The 16,586-nt window shown below is 44.3% G+C and overlaps 2 long non-coding RNA genes across 3 annotated transcripts; both read right to left on the bottom strand.

The window, feature by feature from the left end:
• Positions 1 to 2,871: 2,871 nt before the first annotated feature.
• Positions 2,872 to 4,005, bottom strand: LOC122054000. The gene is made up of 3 exons (XR_006132500.1): positions 3,869 to 4,005; positions 3,636 to 3,779; positions 2,872 to 3,295 (listed from the first exon to the last, which is right to left on the bottom strand). It is a non-coding gene; the product is annotated as an uncharacterized LOC122054000 (long non-coding RNA).
• Positions 4,006 to 9,644: 5,639 nt separating this feature from the next.
• On the bottom strand, positions 9,645 to 11,283 carry LOC122053999. 2 transcript variants are annotated; one of them, XR_006132498.1, is made up of 4 exons: positions 10,894 to 11,283; positions 10,643 to 10,775; positions 10,410 to 10,553; positions 9,645 to 10,068 (listed from the first exon to the last, which is right to left on the bottom strand). It is a non-coding gene; the product is annotated as an uncharacterized LOC122053999 (long non-coding RNA). The 2 variants fall into 2 exon arrangements; XR_006132499.1 differs by lacking the exon at positions 10,894 to 11,283 and having other exon boundaries at positions 10,643 to 10,885.
• Positions 11,284 to 16,586: the final 5,303 nt, after the last annotated feature.

The following is a 16,586-nucleotide window of genomic DNA, read 5'->3' as shown; positions in this document are numbered from 1 at the left end:
GTACGCGGTCCGACCTGCCATTTGGTTCGGAAGGGAGTCCGCTCAGGGAGACAAAGATAAAAGTAATACTCCTTCCAGTGTTTATTGGAGGAGGGAAGTTTATCAAAGAAGACTAGACCGGGCCGAGCCTGGAATAGATAGGTACTCAGCTCGGACTGCTTGGGATATTAAAAATAGTAAAAAATTTCCGGTCGGAGAGGGATGCGGTGTATCTTGAACAGTACCACCACTCCACACAAAAGGCGAAAAGTATTGGGAACTAATTGGGCGAGCGGAAGACTAAAGAAGTTGCAAACGTCGGCTAAGAAGGGATGAAGAGGAAACCGCAGACCGACTGTGAATTGGTCGCGGAAAAAACAAATGGCTCCGCTCGGCGGTTTGTGAGGCCGAGCGGTTGGTGAGGGTAGAATAAGTTCAAAGTCAGACGGAATGTCAAAACCATCAAGCAAAGCCTCGGCATCACGCCAATCGAAGCGAGACTCCATGGTAGTATACCAGGGACCTAAAGTGAGATCTACGGGTCGGGATGAGCTGGTCATTATCCGATCGGGCAAGAAAGCAAAAGCCAAGAGAATAGAAAATGACACACGGCAAGGTGATGATGAAAGGGACAGCGACCAGAAGATGAGAACTCGATAAAAAAGATGAGGAAAACAGAGAGGAAAGGCGGAGGAACCTAACAAAGAAGCTGAGGATCGAAGGAAGGCGGCGAGGAATCATCGAAAAATGGAGAGTCAGAGTCGCCGGAATGTTGAAGCACCGAAGAAGGCTACTGGGCACGCGAAGGTGAAGGTGCGGCGGAGGAAGAAGGTGACGGCTTTATAAGGTCAGGCCCGATCGGCCTTGACCGTCGGATGCAGGTCACAAGAATCGAGGCCCCCATCGGGTCGTTCATTTCAAACCGCCGATGTCCCATCGGACACATCGCCGAACCGTACGATGACGCCAGAGGAGGCGCCATGTGGCACCATGTCATAGGGGCGCATTTAATGAGCGCCATTACGACACACAGCACGCATGCTCGGTCTTAAGGGGGAAGATTTGCACGAATCCCGAGGAGATCCGAAGGGCGTCAGCGATGACCATCGACACGGCAGCAAAGCCAACGCTCGGAAGAGGACGAGCAGCCGTGTGGGGGAACATTCCCAAGTGGGGGAACATTCCAATCAGTCGGACTTAGCGCCTCCTTCGACTATACTTGAGGGGGAGGCATATGATCCGGTGGTAAGGGCGGGGGACCCTCGTTGGCGAAAGGTCAATGACACGTCGAGGTCAAAGGTCGAAAGATTCAACCCTGAGTTCCGGTCGACCGGGCGAAGCAGGCCGACCGACCGGACGAAGCGGGCCGACCGGCCGTGAATCCCCCGAGACGAATGAAAGACGACCCGACTAGGGGTCGGGTTTCCGATGCTCTAAGGTAAAAAGGTTTCAAGGCCGAGCGGGATGTCCGTTCGGCCGGGGCACCAGGCAACAGAGGCAGGAGCAATCTCATCCGAGCATACGGCCGGGAGTTCTCCCGGTCGGACCGATACCTACAACCGGCGACAGAAGTAATACGCTTGCCGAGCTGTCACGCCCCAGGTAGTCCCTGTCCGAAGAAATTTCGGTAGCATCTCCCCTGTACGGCGGACAATATGAATCTCAGTATACATATATCTATACCTCGACCACACTCGGCCGGAACAATACAATACAAATAAGAAACAACCACGCAGTTTATATCAATATTCCACACAGCTCAACATATAATCAGTCCACGCAGTTTAATAAGGAAGAACGATATAAAACCAACGAAGATATACGTACACATCCTACTCCACTACAACGAAGAAAACAAATCCACGAAGTAGTGTGAAAATGCAGCAGAAAACAAAAGCAAGAACCCAAAGGTTCGACATAAAGTCCACAATCTGAACCCACAATACAAGTATCGTATAAAAGCGAATCTGACGATATCTAGAAATCCTCGCGACCAAGGGGCTAGTGACTGGAATCTCCCGAAAAATAGTAACAACGGGGTGAGTTCAAGAACTCGTGAGTAAACCAATAGACATGTACGAATATATATCCACGAATAGCCAAGGTCTCCTAAACCATGGGATCAAGAGTACAGTTCTCAACCATACAACCTACGGTGTAGTCTCTAACGAATAATGATATATGTCGAAATAAAGCTGTAGTAACCAAAGAATAGGCATAAGGTACGATCTATAGCAAGAATAATAAGAAAATGCATGCTGAAATAAATCAGATACTCACTGCGAGGCTTTCAGGTAACTGATCGTAAACATACGGATAAAGATAGTCGGAGCAAAAGCGTATAACTCAGATGCATGTCAATCATTAATCACCAAATGCATCAATCATAATTAATGACGTGCGATACGATGAATGACAGTCACCCCGACGCCGAGAATCTCACTGATGGTGAGACCGCGTGGGTGGTGTGACACTGCACTCACCACTACCCACAAGAGTGACCGAGTGGACGGGATGCACCGAGTACACCTATCCTCCACCTCACTATAGGAGGGCGCCACGCCTCATCTCCCAGACACAACGACGGGAGGGACCCCGGTGTGCTACCACGCTGCATCACACTACCCATGAGTGGAGCCTCCAGTGAGCACCACCGGGCAACCTACACACCCTGTGTGCTGTGCCACTACCCATGCAATGGTCACGTGGTGTGCAGGTCAATGTAGCTGGCCGACGAGCTCAACAATAATGGAGTCGTCAATCGCCCAGCATGCAATCATGCGATATGGTGCATGCGGTTACAGTATGTCATACCTGAACATATCCTCCTCCATATGTGTAGATGCCAAACAGATAAACACATATATAACAAGGATAATAAACAGCATAAATCCAAAGACATCACATATAACAATGATGTAAGTATCATGAATCCAAGAGCATGTATCACACATGTAAAGCAACTAATCCAGTAGAGTAGAGCACTATAGATATGCATCTCTATGAACACAGATAAGTATAGCAAGAAAGAAAAACATGCTAGACTAAGGTATAGATGCTAATCGTAGCAACATGTATCAAGTATCAAATAACTAAACCAGGGAATATGCTAACTACCAATCGCTAATAATCGCCTACAGGTATAGAATACTATAACCAGAGAAGAGAAAGATCTACCAATTACTAGTAAACATATATAAACTGCACATATCACAAGAAAATATCAACAAGATAAGTCAAAGGGTACCCGCCTCAAATAGAAGGTACAATCCCAAATCCGAAATCAACGTCGAGACGCCTGTCTCGAATCAGAATCCTGTGTCAAACAACATATATATTTTATTTAGCTAAATCCAAATGAATCGCTAAATAAAATCTCTAACACTAAATTAGGGTAAAACCCTAATCCACAATCTCAACTTACCAATTTAAACCTAATGGTCGATTAGGGTTAGTTACCTAATCCCTAATCACCAATTTGATTAGAAATCCAAACTTAGATTAGATCCAATAGTTAACTAGGGTTAATTGCTTAACCCTAATTATTCCATTAGATTAAATCTACGTAAATAAATCTAATCATAATCAACAACTAGTAACTCAATTACTCCTAATTCAAATGATCTACAACCAAGATCAATTACCTCACAACTTACCTTGATCTCAAATGCTGTTGATGCTAGAACCAGCACACCTACTGGATGAGGTGCCTGCCGAAACCAAAAACACCACAGCAAGAGAAGAACAGAACCTCACCTCTGCCCGGTTCGAGCTGCTGTCCACCAACCCCACAACACAACCTACGGGAAACCATCTCATGGCTTGAATCAAGAATAGAAGATCCAATTTCATCAAGGCAACCTAAAGAAAACCTAATTGAGAAGCTTACCGTGTGTGAAATCGAAGCTAGAACCCAAGATAATAGATCCAAGCCGGCGATGAAGAGGAAAGGTCTAGGCTAGGGCTAGATCTACTCACATGAAGCGGTGATCCGAATGCAGAGCACCGGCGACGGACCTAGGGCACGGTTCGGAGAGAATCAAGAGGAGAAGAAGAACCACCAACGGCGCTAGGGCATGAGTCGTAGGAAATCCAAAGAAGAGGAGGGAAGAAGGATGAAGGTTCGGTTGCTTACCCGTGGAACCCTAATTGGCCCCTTCACGCCGGCGATCGGCGATGGCATGGCTCGATCCAGCGGCGTCAAACCAACAAATCCCCTCCCCGATCTGGTGGACGGTGGTGGAAGGAAGTGCTCAGCCGCCGGCGATCAATTTCCCTGGTGGCGTCGCTGCCCGATCCAGCCTCGACGTCGCAGCGTCCGCGAGATACAGAGAGAAGAGGAAGGGAGTCGGGGAAGAAGAGAGGAAGAAGTATCGGCTAAAGGATTAAGTCGGGTTCGGGAAAAAGAAATAAGAAAAGGAAATTTATAATTAAAACTTTTCCTCACTTAAACGGGTATCCCAAACAGACTTTAATCCGAACCCGAAATTGATCCCCTCAAAACCCGTCTTACGAGCTCGGAAAAATTCCCAGAAAATTTCTAAAAATTCCGGAAAAATTCTATAAGGTTATTTCTCAAATAACCCTATTAATTAAATTTTCCGAGATCTCACATCCTCCCCTACTAATAAAAATTTGGTCCCCAAATTTCGCTATAACTAACAGCAAACACTAAAATATAACCAAACAGTATAAATGCCGAAAGAAACTCTAACCCACATACCTCAAGTCAAAAGATGGGGGTATCGAGCTCGGATCGTATCCTCCAGCTCCCATGTAGCCTCCTCGTCAGAATGATGCTGCCATCCGACTTTAACCAGTCGGACAGTCTTGTTCCGTAGCTGACGCTCCCTGTGGTCCAGAATCCGCACCGGAACCTCCTCGTAAGTAACATCAGGCTGAATAGGAACAGATATATCTGACAGAATATGGATCGGATACGTATCTCCTCAGCATAGATACGTGGAATACATCGTGAATGCCAGCTAGAGATGGTGGTAGCGCCAGACGGTAAGCTACTGCTCCAATCCTCTCCAAGATCTGGAATGGTCCAATATATCGGGGAGCTAGCTTACTTCGGAGACCAAATCTCTTCACCCCTTTCGTGGGTGAAACTCTAAGAAATACGTGATCACCAACGGAGAACTCCAAAGGTCTCCGTCTCTGATCAGCATAACTCTTCTGAAGGTCCTGGGCCTCTGACATCCTCCGTCTGATAGTGCGAACCAGCTCTGCATCCTGCTGAGCTCTCTGAGGTCCTACCAACTGAGCCTCCCCAACCTCTTCCCAGAGGATGGGTGTCCGACAAGGCCTACCAGACAACGCCTCAAACGGTGCCATCTGGATAGCCGAATCATAGCTGTTGTTGTAGGCGAACTCCACTAATGGCAGGTGGTCCTCCCAACTGCCTCAAGTTCATGACATAAGACCTCGAAGTCCTCCATGTCCGAATAGTCCGCCATCGCCCATCCGCGCTGGATGGAATGTCGATCAAACGGTGCCCAAGGCTGCTGCAGACTGCGGACGGCGTGAACCGTGGGTCTCTATCGATATAATGCTCAACGGAACTCCATGCAATCGATAATCTCTCGACAATATCTCCGCTAATCGATCCAGAGAATCGGTCTTCCGGATCGCTATAAAATGTGCGGATTGTTAATCGGTCAACGATTACCCAAATCGCATCATAGCCTCGACGAGTCCTAGGCAAACCAACCAAATCCATAGTAATGTGCTCCCACTTCCACTCGGAATAGGGATCCTCTGAAGTAAACCAACGGGTCTCCGGTGCTCACCATGCTGACAAACAAGACATCTAGCTACAAAATCATGATGTCTTTCTTCATGCTGTTCCACCAATAGGAACGCCTCAAACCGCATGATACATACGAGTCCCACTGGTGGATAGCACATCTAACGATGAGCCTTCAAGTAACTCCTCCACGACCGGTGAGTCGAGGTACATAATTTACCTCGAAATAAACAATACCTCGCTATCTCGTAAACTCTATCATGTCCTAAGCTATCCGGTGCTAATGAATCAGAATGCCGATCTCCTACCGGCCTCTCGAATCATCATCCCGATCGACGATCGAGCAACCATGGTAACAAGAATACCTGCCTCGTCTGGCCCCTCGCCTCAAGGCCCAACTCGTGAATCCTCGAATCAAGTCCGCGATCAGAACTCGATGACAAGGTAAAGTCCCTCTGGACTTCCCTCAAGGTATCAACAACCACATTAGCTTTACCTGGATGGTAGCTAATAGTACAATCATAATCCTTCAGAATTCCATCCATCTCCTCCGTCGAAGATTGAGTTCCTTCCGGGTAAAATATATTCGAGACTCTTATGATCGAAGAATCTCAAAAGTAATGCCATAAAGATGATGTCGCCAAATCTTCAAAGCAAAGATAATAGCGGCTAGCTCTAATCATGTACTGGGTAGTTCTCCTCATGCTCCTTCAACCGACGAGAAGCATAAGAGACTACCCTACCGTGCTCAACACCCAAGCCCTGAAGAGACGCGTCTGTGTAAAGTATGAATCCGTCATCACCCAGGTAAAACAAACTGGTGCCGACACTAATCTCCGCCTCAGCTCCTGAAAGCTGGTCTCCGACCACGTGAACTTCACGCCTTTCCTAGTCGACGTGTCAACGGCATAGCAACGCCGGAGAAACCCTCAACGAATCGTCGGTAATATCCACCAAGCCCAAGAAATCGCGAATCTCGATCGACTTGGTGTCCTCTCGAATGTAAACTCGGACGCTATACGCCGAGCCTTCATAATAGTTTCACTCATGCCCAAGCTGCAATAGCAACCGATCGCCCTGTGGTGCATGCAGAGTGATGTGATCTAGGATCCATATCAGTGCATTAAGAGTCACCAGAGACTGCTTCCTGCTCACGAGAAGACCGGAACATCCCGATGAACCTGATCCTCGACTTCGGGTCGGCCAGATGACCTAGAAGTACTCGACCCATCCGAGTGCGATCGCTCCGCTGTCCAAGAGTCCGTGGTCGCTGAATCCGCCCGCATCCGATCACCGCTTCCTCTTCTTGTTCTGCTCACTCGATGAGTAGACTCAATCACGAGAGCTCTATCCAAAGGTCTCGGTGTATGATGAACAACTAAAACCGACATCTTCACCGAAGATGCCCGCCCACCCCTCGACAAATCGAAGATACGAGATCCGCTATCAAGAATTAACTCAGATGAATCGCCACCGATTAAATTCGCATTATAATCCATCATCGAGCTGTTATTCGTCAAGACAAAGAAAATCCTCAAGAGCCATCTGATATGCTCGGGGAAAATACTGACTCTCGAATGCCTCCCTAAATCTCGTCCAAGTAATATGCTGGTCGCCTATGATAGAGCGCTGCGTGTCCCACCAGATCTCTGCCCCATCTCGTAGGTGGTAAGCAGCTAGCTCGGCCTTCTCCCACTCGGAGCAGGCCATATAAAAGAATGTCCGCTCTATAGTCTCAATCCAGGACTGAGCTATGCTCGGATCAGTCTCCCCGCGGAATAATGTGAATCGACTCTTCATCGACTCTGCTAAAGCTGGGATCCGTGCTCGTGCCGCAACTAGGTCAGTAGGAATCGCTGCGGAACTAGGTAGAACCACTGGAGCTGGTCCTATGGGTGGTACTGAGGGATAGGCCGGAAGAGGTACCACTGGTGCTGTCACATAAACAGGGTAGGAACCACTAGTGGAACTACAGAGTAGGCATAAGTAGGGGCGACTGGAGGTACGGTGGGCGGACCGGATAAGGAGTAACCGTACTGCTAGTGCGGGTGCCGGGTGTGCAGAATCCAGATCAAAAGTGTGCTTGATATGTAGTAATCCAGACATGTGTGGCCGAGTACGTGGTAGCAGTGCACACCAGAGAGGGTGCTCTGCACTGCATGCACACCGTGGGGAGGTGCCGAATACGCCGACGGTGGTACCACCTGTGGTACAATGAGGTAGGTACCTCCGACGCCTAACTATCGGATCCGATACGAGACGCACTCCACAACGACTGAGGAGTCTGCCTCGGACAAAGTGCCTAGCAGCACCTCTCTCAAGACTCGTCTCGTGAGAATCTAACTACTTACGTGGCCGCCCACGCCCTTGCTTCAGACACAGAGGTGGTATATCCAGAAGAAAATGTTACCCAGATATCACTACAGAACCTAAAAATTACCTAAATTACCTATTCGTCGTCCGAGATATCCTCTGCCGCTAAATTTCAAATAACCAATAAAACCTCGTTAAAATGCCTCTAATTCAAACGAAAATCGACTAAACTGCATAATCCGAATACTGAATATCCAAGCTAAATCAAAATTTAGCTCGATACTAAATAAATTGTCACGCCTGTGTAGTCCTCGTCTCAAGAAATTTCTAAAGATCTCCCCAGACGTGACAATATGAATCTCAATATATATATCTATACCTGACCACACTCACCGAACAATACAATACAAATAAGAAACAACCAGTTTATATCAATATTCCACACAGCTCAACATATAATCAATCCACACAGTTTAATAGGGAAGAACGATATAAAACCAACAAAGATATACGTACACATCCTACTCCACTACAACGAAGAAAACAAATCCACGAAGTAGTGTGAAAATCTGCAGCGGAAAACAAAAGCAGCAAACCCAAAGGTTCGACATAAAGTCCACAATACAAACCCACAATACAAGTATACGTATAAAAGCGAATACAGAAAACGATATCTAGAAATCCTCGCGACCAAGGGGCTAGCGACTGGAATCTCTCCTGACGGCCTCAACCTGAAAAATAGTAACAACGGGGTGAGTTCAAGAACTCAGCAGGTAAACCAATAGACATGTACAGCAATATATATCCACCAGTAATAGCCTAAGGTACAGTCTCCTAAACCATGGGATCAAGAGTACAGTTCTCTAACCATACAACCTACGGTGTAGTCTCCTAACAGAATAACAGATATGCATAGCCGAAATAAACTGTAGTAACCAGCAATAGGCATAAGGTACAGTCTATAGCAAGAATAATAAGAAAATGCATAACTGAAATAAATCAGATTTCACTGCGAGGTCAGGAACCGATCAGAAACATACATGTATAAAGATAGTCGAGCAAAAGCATATAACTCAGATGATGTCAATCATACGCATCACCAAATGATCAATCATAATTAATGCAACCGCAGATACGATGAAATGACACGGTCACCCCGACGCCATAATCTCACACAATGGTGAGACCGCTGGTAGGGTCATGACACTGCAGACCCATTACCCCTCAAGAGTGACCGAGTGGACTGGATGCACCGAGTACACCTATCCTCCAACCTCACTATAGGAGGGAGCGCCACGCCTCATCTCCCTAAGACACAACGACGGGAGGGACCCCTGCGCTACCACGCCGCTATCACACTACCCACGAGCGAGCCTCCAATGAGCACCACCGGCAACCTACACACCTCACACGCCACTACCCACGAACGGTCACGTGGGCGCAGTCAACGAATGGCCGACGAGCTCAACAATAATGGAGTCGTTAATCGCCCAGATGCAATCATGCGATGCGGCTACAGTATGTCATACCCGAACATATCCTCCTCCATACGTGATGCCAAATGATAAACACATATATAACAAGGATAATAAACATAAATCCAAAGACATCACATATAACAATGATGTAAGTATCATGAATCCAAGAGCATGTATCACACATGTAAAGCAACTAATCCAGTAGAGTAGAGCACTATAGATATGCATCTCTATGAACACAGATAAGTATAGCAAGAAAGAAAAACATGCTAGACTAAGGTATAGATGCTAATCGTAGCAACATGTATCAAGTATCAAATAACTAAACCAGGGAATATGCTAACTACCAATCGCTAATAATCGCCTACAGGTATAGAATACTATAACCAGAGAAGAGAAAGATCTACCAATTACTAGTAAACATATATAAACTGCACATATCACAAGAAAATATCAACAAGATAAGTCAAAGGGTACCCGCCTCAAATAGAAGGTACAATCCCAAATCCGAAATCAACGTCGAGACGCCTGTCTCGAATCAGAATCCTGTGTCAAACAACATATATATTTTATTTAGCTAAATCCAAATGAATCGCTAAATAAAATCTCTAACACTAAATTAGGGTAAAACCCTAATCCACAATCTCAACTTACCAATTTAAACCTAATGGTCGATTAGGGTTAGTTACCTAATCCCTAATCACCAATTTGATTAGAAATCCAAACTTAGATTAGATCCAATAGTTAACTAGGGTAAATTGCTTAACCCTAATTATTCCATTAGATTAAATCTACGTAAATAAATCTAATCATAATCAACAACTAGTAACTCAATTACTCCTAATTCAAAATGATCTACAACCAAGATCAATTACCTCACAACTTACCTTGATCTCAAATGCTGTTGATGCTAGAACCAGCACACCTACTGGATGAGGTGCCTGCCGAAACCAAAAACACCACAGCAAGAGAAGAACAGAACCTCACCTCTGCCCGGTTCGAGCTGCTGTCCACCAACCCCACAACACAACCTACGGGAAACCATCTCATGGCTTGAATCAAGAATAGAAGATCCAATTTCATCAAGGCAACCTAAAGAAAACCTAATTGAGAAGCTTACCGTGTGTGAAATCGAAGCTAGAACCCAAGATAATAGATCCAAGCCGGCGATGAAGAGGAAAGGTCTAGGCTAGGGCTAGATCTACTCACATGAAGCAGTGATCCGAATGCAGAGCACTGGCGACGGGACGGACCTAGGGCACGGTTCGGAGAGAATCAAGAGGAGAAGAAGAACCACCAACGGCGCTAGGGCATGAGTCGTAGGAAATCCAAAGAAGAGGAGGGAAGAAGGATGAAGGTTCGGTTGCTTACCCGTGGAACCCTAATTGCCCCCCCCCCCTTCACGCCGACGATCGGCGATGGCATGGCTCGATCCAGCGGCGTCAAACCAACAAATCCCCTCCCCGATCTGGTGGACGGTGGTGGAAGGAAGTGCTCAGCCGCCGGCGATCAATTTCCCTGGTGGCGTCGCTGCCCGATCCAGCCTCGACGTCGCAGCGTCCGCGAGATACAGAGAGAAGAGGAAGGGAGTCGGGGAAGAAGAGAGGAAGAAGTATCGGCTAAAGGATTAAGTCGGGTTCGGGAAAAAGAAATAAGAAAAGGAAATTTATAATTAAAACTTTTCCTCACTTAAACGGGTATCCCAAACAGACTTTAATCCGAACCCGAAATTGATCCCCTCAAAACCCGTCTTACGAGCTCGGAAAAATTCCCAGAAAATTTCTAAAAATTCCGGAAAAATTCTATAAGGTTATTTCTCAAATAACCCTATTAATTAAATTTTCCGAGATCTCACACGAGCAGCCAACCCGCTTGGATCTGTTCGACAGGGAACACAAGAGGACAAAGGAGACAGGGGATAACATCATTCTCGAGACACCTACCACCGACAAGCAGCAGAGTTGGCGGCCGAGTCGTACATAGGATCATATGGCGGAAGCTTCCACCATCACATCCGGGATATGCTCGGACGATTGTGGAACGGCATCAGGGGTACTTTTCTGACACAGGCTCGTTAAGGTATGTTTGGGGAAGCGTGCACGCATCGAGAAGCAAGTCTACGCCTCCCCGGGGTCCTATATAAGGACCCCCAGACGTTGACGAAGGTAGGGGCAAATCTTTACTGTAGCCACATTACGCTGCCTCTCTCGTTGCCTGACTTGAGCGTCGGAGGGTCGTCGTCGGGAAACCCCTCCCGGCTCGGCTTCTTTGCAGGTTCGCCGGAGATCTACGCCACCAGTCGAAGACAGCGGAGCGTGCCACGTCCCCAGCGTCCGTCGACTCAGCGCTCGGACAGGATCATGTCAATTTCCTATTTCTATGATTTTACCTTGTTTGTATCTATTTTTTCTTTTGTGGATTGTTGTGATTAGGGCTTAATTACCATGCTTGATTAAATGTTTGGATATCTTGTGAATCTTGTAGAGGTAATCCCTCATTCGATTTTCCGAGGGACGTTCGTGACAAGAACATGCCCGTGTAAGGGTATTTGAGAGGTAATCTTGAAGGCGGAATTAGGTATTCCAAGAGGGTAGGATAGATTGTATGTGTTCATATATTATATCTTGATGCGATTGAGGAGTGATGAATTCTATGTTGATTATCCGAGGGACGCACGTGACAGACAAGCCCGTGTAAGGACAACATAAATTCATTTCTAATTGATCACGTTTAGGTATAGATTTCAGTCCTAGGTCAGTTATCTATTGCAAGAGGGAACCGATAACCTTCTACAAAAGATGGTCAATTGAGGAATAGGATTCGGTAGATCGTTTACATTGAAGAACCTTACAAAGAAACCAAAACTCCTAGAACATACCTTTACTATTGCCCTATTTCTTGTTTCTTATTCTTTCATTTCTTTGCTTACATTTCATAGTCATACTTAGCTTTTGAAAATCAATTGATTAGTTGTTTAGCTAATTCACATTGAGACATCTTTAGTGCTTATTCCAATCCCTGTGGATATGATATCTTTTAGTATTACTTACGACAATTCTGTACACTTACGGAGAGTCAACAATCCTCGAAGCTCGGGATCAGGTTTGACCTGAAGCGGATCGGTCGATCGATCCCCACGTTCGGTCGACCGATCAGATGATCTCCTCCTGATCCGATCTGCTCTCTCCGCTTCGACCTGGTCAAGTCCTATCCTTGGTTCGGTCAATCGATCCCAAGGTTCAGTCAACTGATCCCTCGATTGAACCCGGTCTACAATCTAGAAATTTGGTCCTTTTGTGCATCGGTTTGGTCGACCAATCAGGTTGTTCGGTCAATCGATCATGGCTAAGTCTGACCCTGTAGAAATGTTAGTTTCCTACAAAACAAAGTTAGACAAATAGCAAATAAAACAAATAAGTTGACAGCTTTTGGGTCGTCCGGTTCTAACTTCGAATTTCCGACCGAAAACCCTAGGTCGAATCGACGCCTACTGTTCCCTTCGCGGGGAATGAGTCCTCACATACTCCACTCAGGAGAAGTTACCTTTTGCCAGTTCGGTCCTCCAGACCGACTGGGCTTTTGCTCGGTGCTTGAGTCTTCCGATCTTCATGCTGGATGTCTGCTCCACGACCCGTCCAGACTTCTACCTGGTTCGCGACACTAGGATTTCCACCTAGGGTTACCGCCCCCTAGGGTTTTCCCTTTTCCTAACTGTAGTTGGGACTTTTCTTCACCTACGGTTACCACCCTCTAAGACCTAGGGTTACCACCCCCTAGGGTTTTCCACCTACCTAACCGCAGCTAGGACTTTTGCCTAAGTAACCTTAGGACTTTCCTGCAATCTCATTCACACACATTAGATAACAAACCAACTTAACTTAAACCCTTTGACATAATCAAAACACTGGTTCGATCGTCGAATGCTTCCCGCACCAACAAAAAATACTTTAAATTTCTTGTCAAAAGAAATTCTATTAGAATTTTTTTTAAGCAAATATTTTTTAAAATAGTTAGACCTTCGTATTTCCACTAGATTCATTTTTTTGGACTTTTTAAACTACCTCTTTTTAATGTGATCAAAAGGGGGAGTAGTGCAGAACAAGTCAAGGAGGTACTTGCAATGTTTTTTTTACTTACAAAAATTTTTAAAAATTTTTACTTGCAATTTTTTTTAATTGAAAAAAAAAACTTTACTTGTAAAATTTTTCTTACAAAATTATACTTAGAAAAATTTGTACTTGCAAAATTTTTTTTCTTACCCCAACTTAACTTGAGTTTGATCACATCAAAAATAGAGAGATTATTGAAACTCCGTGATAGTTTTTGATGTGAGCAACCAAGTCAGGTTAGGTCTTATTAGTATTTGATCTTTATGTCTATGTGTGCAGGAGCTTAGGAGCACAGGAAGTTGAGCGGATGATGCAGCTAGCGAGAAGGACGGCACGGGAGAGAGCCGACGGTTCGGTGCGTCCGAGGGATGAGGTACTACGGAAAAGTACACTAGTGGATAAGAAGGACGTGTGCAGTGGTCGGAGGGACGAGAAGCCGGGGAGGAAGGCTTCTCTAAGAGAAGACCAGAAATTGGATTCGGGTGAGCCCTATTCCTAATGGATTCAGTTAGTAGCTAAAGGTTAGACATTTCTTTTAAGGAAAATAGAAGAATTATTTTAAATATTCTTTTCTAAAACTAATAATTTTATTTTTCATGCTTGGACTCTAGGATTAATGCTTGAGCTACTATCCCTTATCAAAATTATTGCAAGTATTAACTCTAATAATTTGTGTTCAATATATGTTCATTGTGATTACTTTTTGGATTTCCTTTAAAATTCAATGTGTTCCAAAAAAAAAAACTTTCAAAAATTTTTATTTTTCAAAATTTGTCTAATTTCAAAACTTGTCTAGACCTCAAACTCTTTCAAAATTTGACTATCGTTTAAAAGTCTTTGAAATTTCTTTCAAATTTTCTATGAATACTCATTGAAAATTTTATGAAATGTTTCCAAAATTTGTCTATCTTTAATTATTTTTAAAAAAAAATATTTCAAAATTTATCTATTTTTGAAAATTTTCTTGAACTTTTCAAAATTTATCATTAGAAATATTTTTCAAAACTTATCTTGTCAAAAAGCTTTCAAACTATTATTTTTTCCCTCTAAAAATCATTTTTTGATATATGTCAAAGGGTGAGAAAAGTTGAAGTTCACTACAACAAAAACTGCAAACGACAACGGATATTATCCGTTGTCGTAGGGTCAAAAAACAGTTATAACTGAGGGCGTTGTAGCCTGTATTGCCCTACGACAATGGTTTTGAATCTGTTGTCTTTGTAGACATTTGACAACGATTTTTATCCGTTGTTGTTTATATGCTCAAAAAATATTTTACCCTATATGATAATATTTTAAAACCATTGTGATAGATAATTTCGACAACATATATAAACCATTGTGGTAGACCCTTTTTACAACAGATATAAATCGTTGTGGTAGATAATATTTACTCGTTTTGTATTTTACAACAGTTATAAACTGTTGCAATATATAATTTTTAATATATTTTTACAACGGATAAAACTATTATCTTTAATCACTTTCTACAAAAAAAAATACCGTTGTGGTTTACATATTTTTTACAATGTTTCTAACCGTTGTCTTTAATGTTCATGTTGTAACATGATAATACCAAATAACCAATACAAAACTAAATATTTACTACATTAAATCCAAAATAAAAGTCCATAAATCATCTTGTAGCCACATATATTACAAATATACAAAATGAGTTGTACTAATCAAACTAACAAAAGTATCAAACCATAAATCACATGTTTTCCAATACTATTCTCCATATAGCTTTTACACATTAGCAAGGCAATCTACATGCAACCTAACAAGGCTCACTCCTTGCATCAAAAATCTCAAGCCTCACAAATTGGCCGAGTTACGTACCTAGCTGCAAGAGAAAAATTAAACAAAACTTATCAATTCCATATTTAGATTTATTCATATAAATCTACATAAAATACAAGCAATATAACCAATTTATGTAATACAAATTTATGCAATACAAGCAATTCCAGGATTTCTCTAATATAAAGCAATTCCATGACAACACTAAATTCCAAAATTCCAGACTTCTGATTTAGATTTATTCATATAAATCTACATAAAATACAAGCAATATAACCTAGTCTCAGAATTTAACTTATGCAATACAAACTTCTGCAATACAAGCAGTTCCAGGATTTTGCATAGCTCTAACATGAAGCAATTCCAAGACAACTCAATTCCAGAATTCCAGACTTCTGATTTAGATTTATTCATATTGATCCTGCCCTGAAGCTGAGTAGATGGCCATCAAGAAATAACACTGAGTTGGGTCTTCGTCTGCGGTGAAGGTGCTCCGCTCCAGCAATCACAAGTCGTTAGTGCCAAGCCGGAAAGGGGTTCCCGGCGACGGCCCTCCGACGCTCAAGTCACACAACAGCAGAAGGAAAAAATAGGGAAAGTAAAGAAGTGAATAGTGGTGCCAAAAGACGTCTATGCGCGTACCTCCGCGGATGGCCGCCTGCCTTCTTATATAGAGCTTCAGCGGGCTGACTGCACACTTCCCAGGCAGACGCGCATTCCCAAACTTTCCCCAAAAGCTAACATCGAGAAAGGGTCCCTGACGTCTTACTATAACGGGGTGAACACATCTCTATCAAGGCGGTGGAATCTTCTCCCGTACGACTTTCTGTCCATCAGCGCCGTTAGCCGGCAGCATTGACTCCCAAAAGGCTGTTGGCACGTACCCCCCATCTGATTTGTCGGCCGTTAGTCTGGCTGAACTTCCCTTGATCGGCCCAGTTAGCCAATTCCCTAACCTCCTTCGAGTATATCTGAGCAGAGTGCCTTTGGTCGCAGTGCGTTGTAGGCTCAACTAACCCTTCTTGAATTCTATAGGCCGATCGGGTTGTAGGCTTGGCCCACCTTCAGCGAACTCTCCCGGCCGATCGCCAAACTCTTCCAGCTGACCGGCTTGTAGGGACTTCGGCTCGGCTAGTCCCTTGGCTGACCACC

The sequence above is a fragment of the Zingiber officinale genome, chromosome 3A (genome assembly GCF_018446385.1).
Source record: "Zingiber officinale cultivar Zhangliang chromosome 3A, Zo_v1.1, whole genome shotgun sequence".
NCBI classification, from domain to species: domain Eukaryota; kingdom Viridiplantae; phylum Streptophyta; class Magnoliopsida; order Zingiberales; family Zingiberaceae; genus Zingiber; species Zingiber officinale.
The sequence above is the reverse complement of the archived record's forward strand: the minus strand, read 5'-3'. Positions and strand labels throughout refer to the sequence as shown.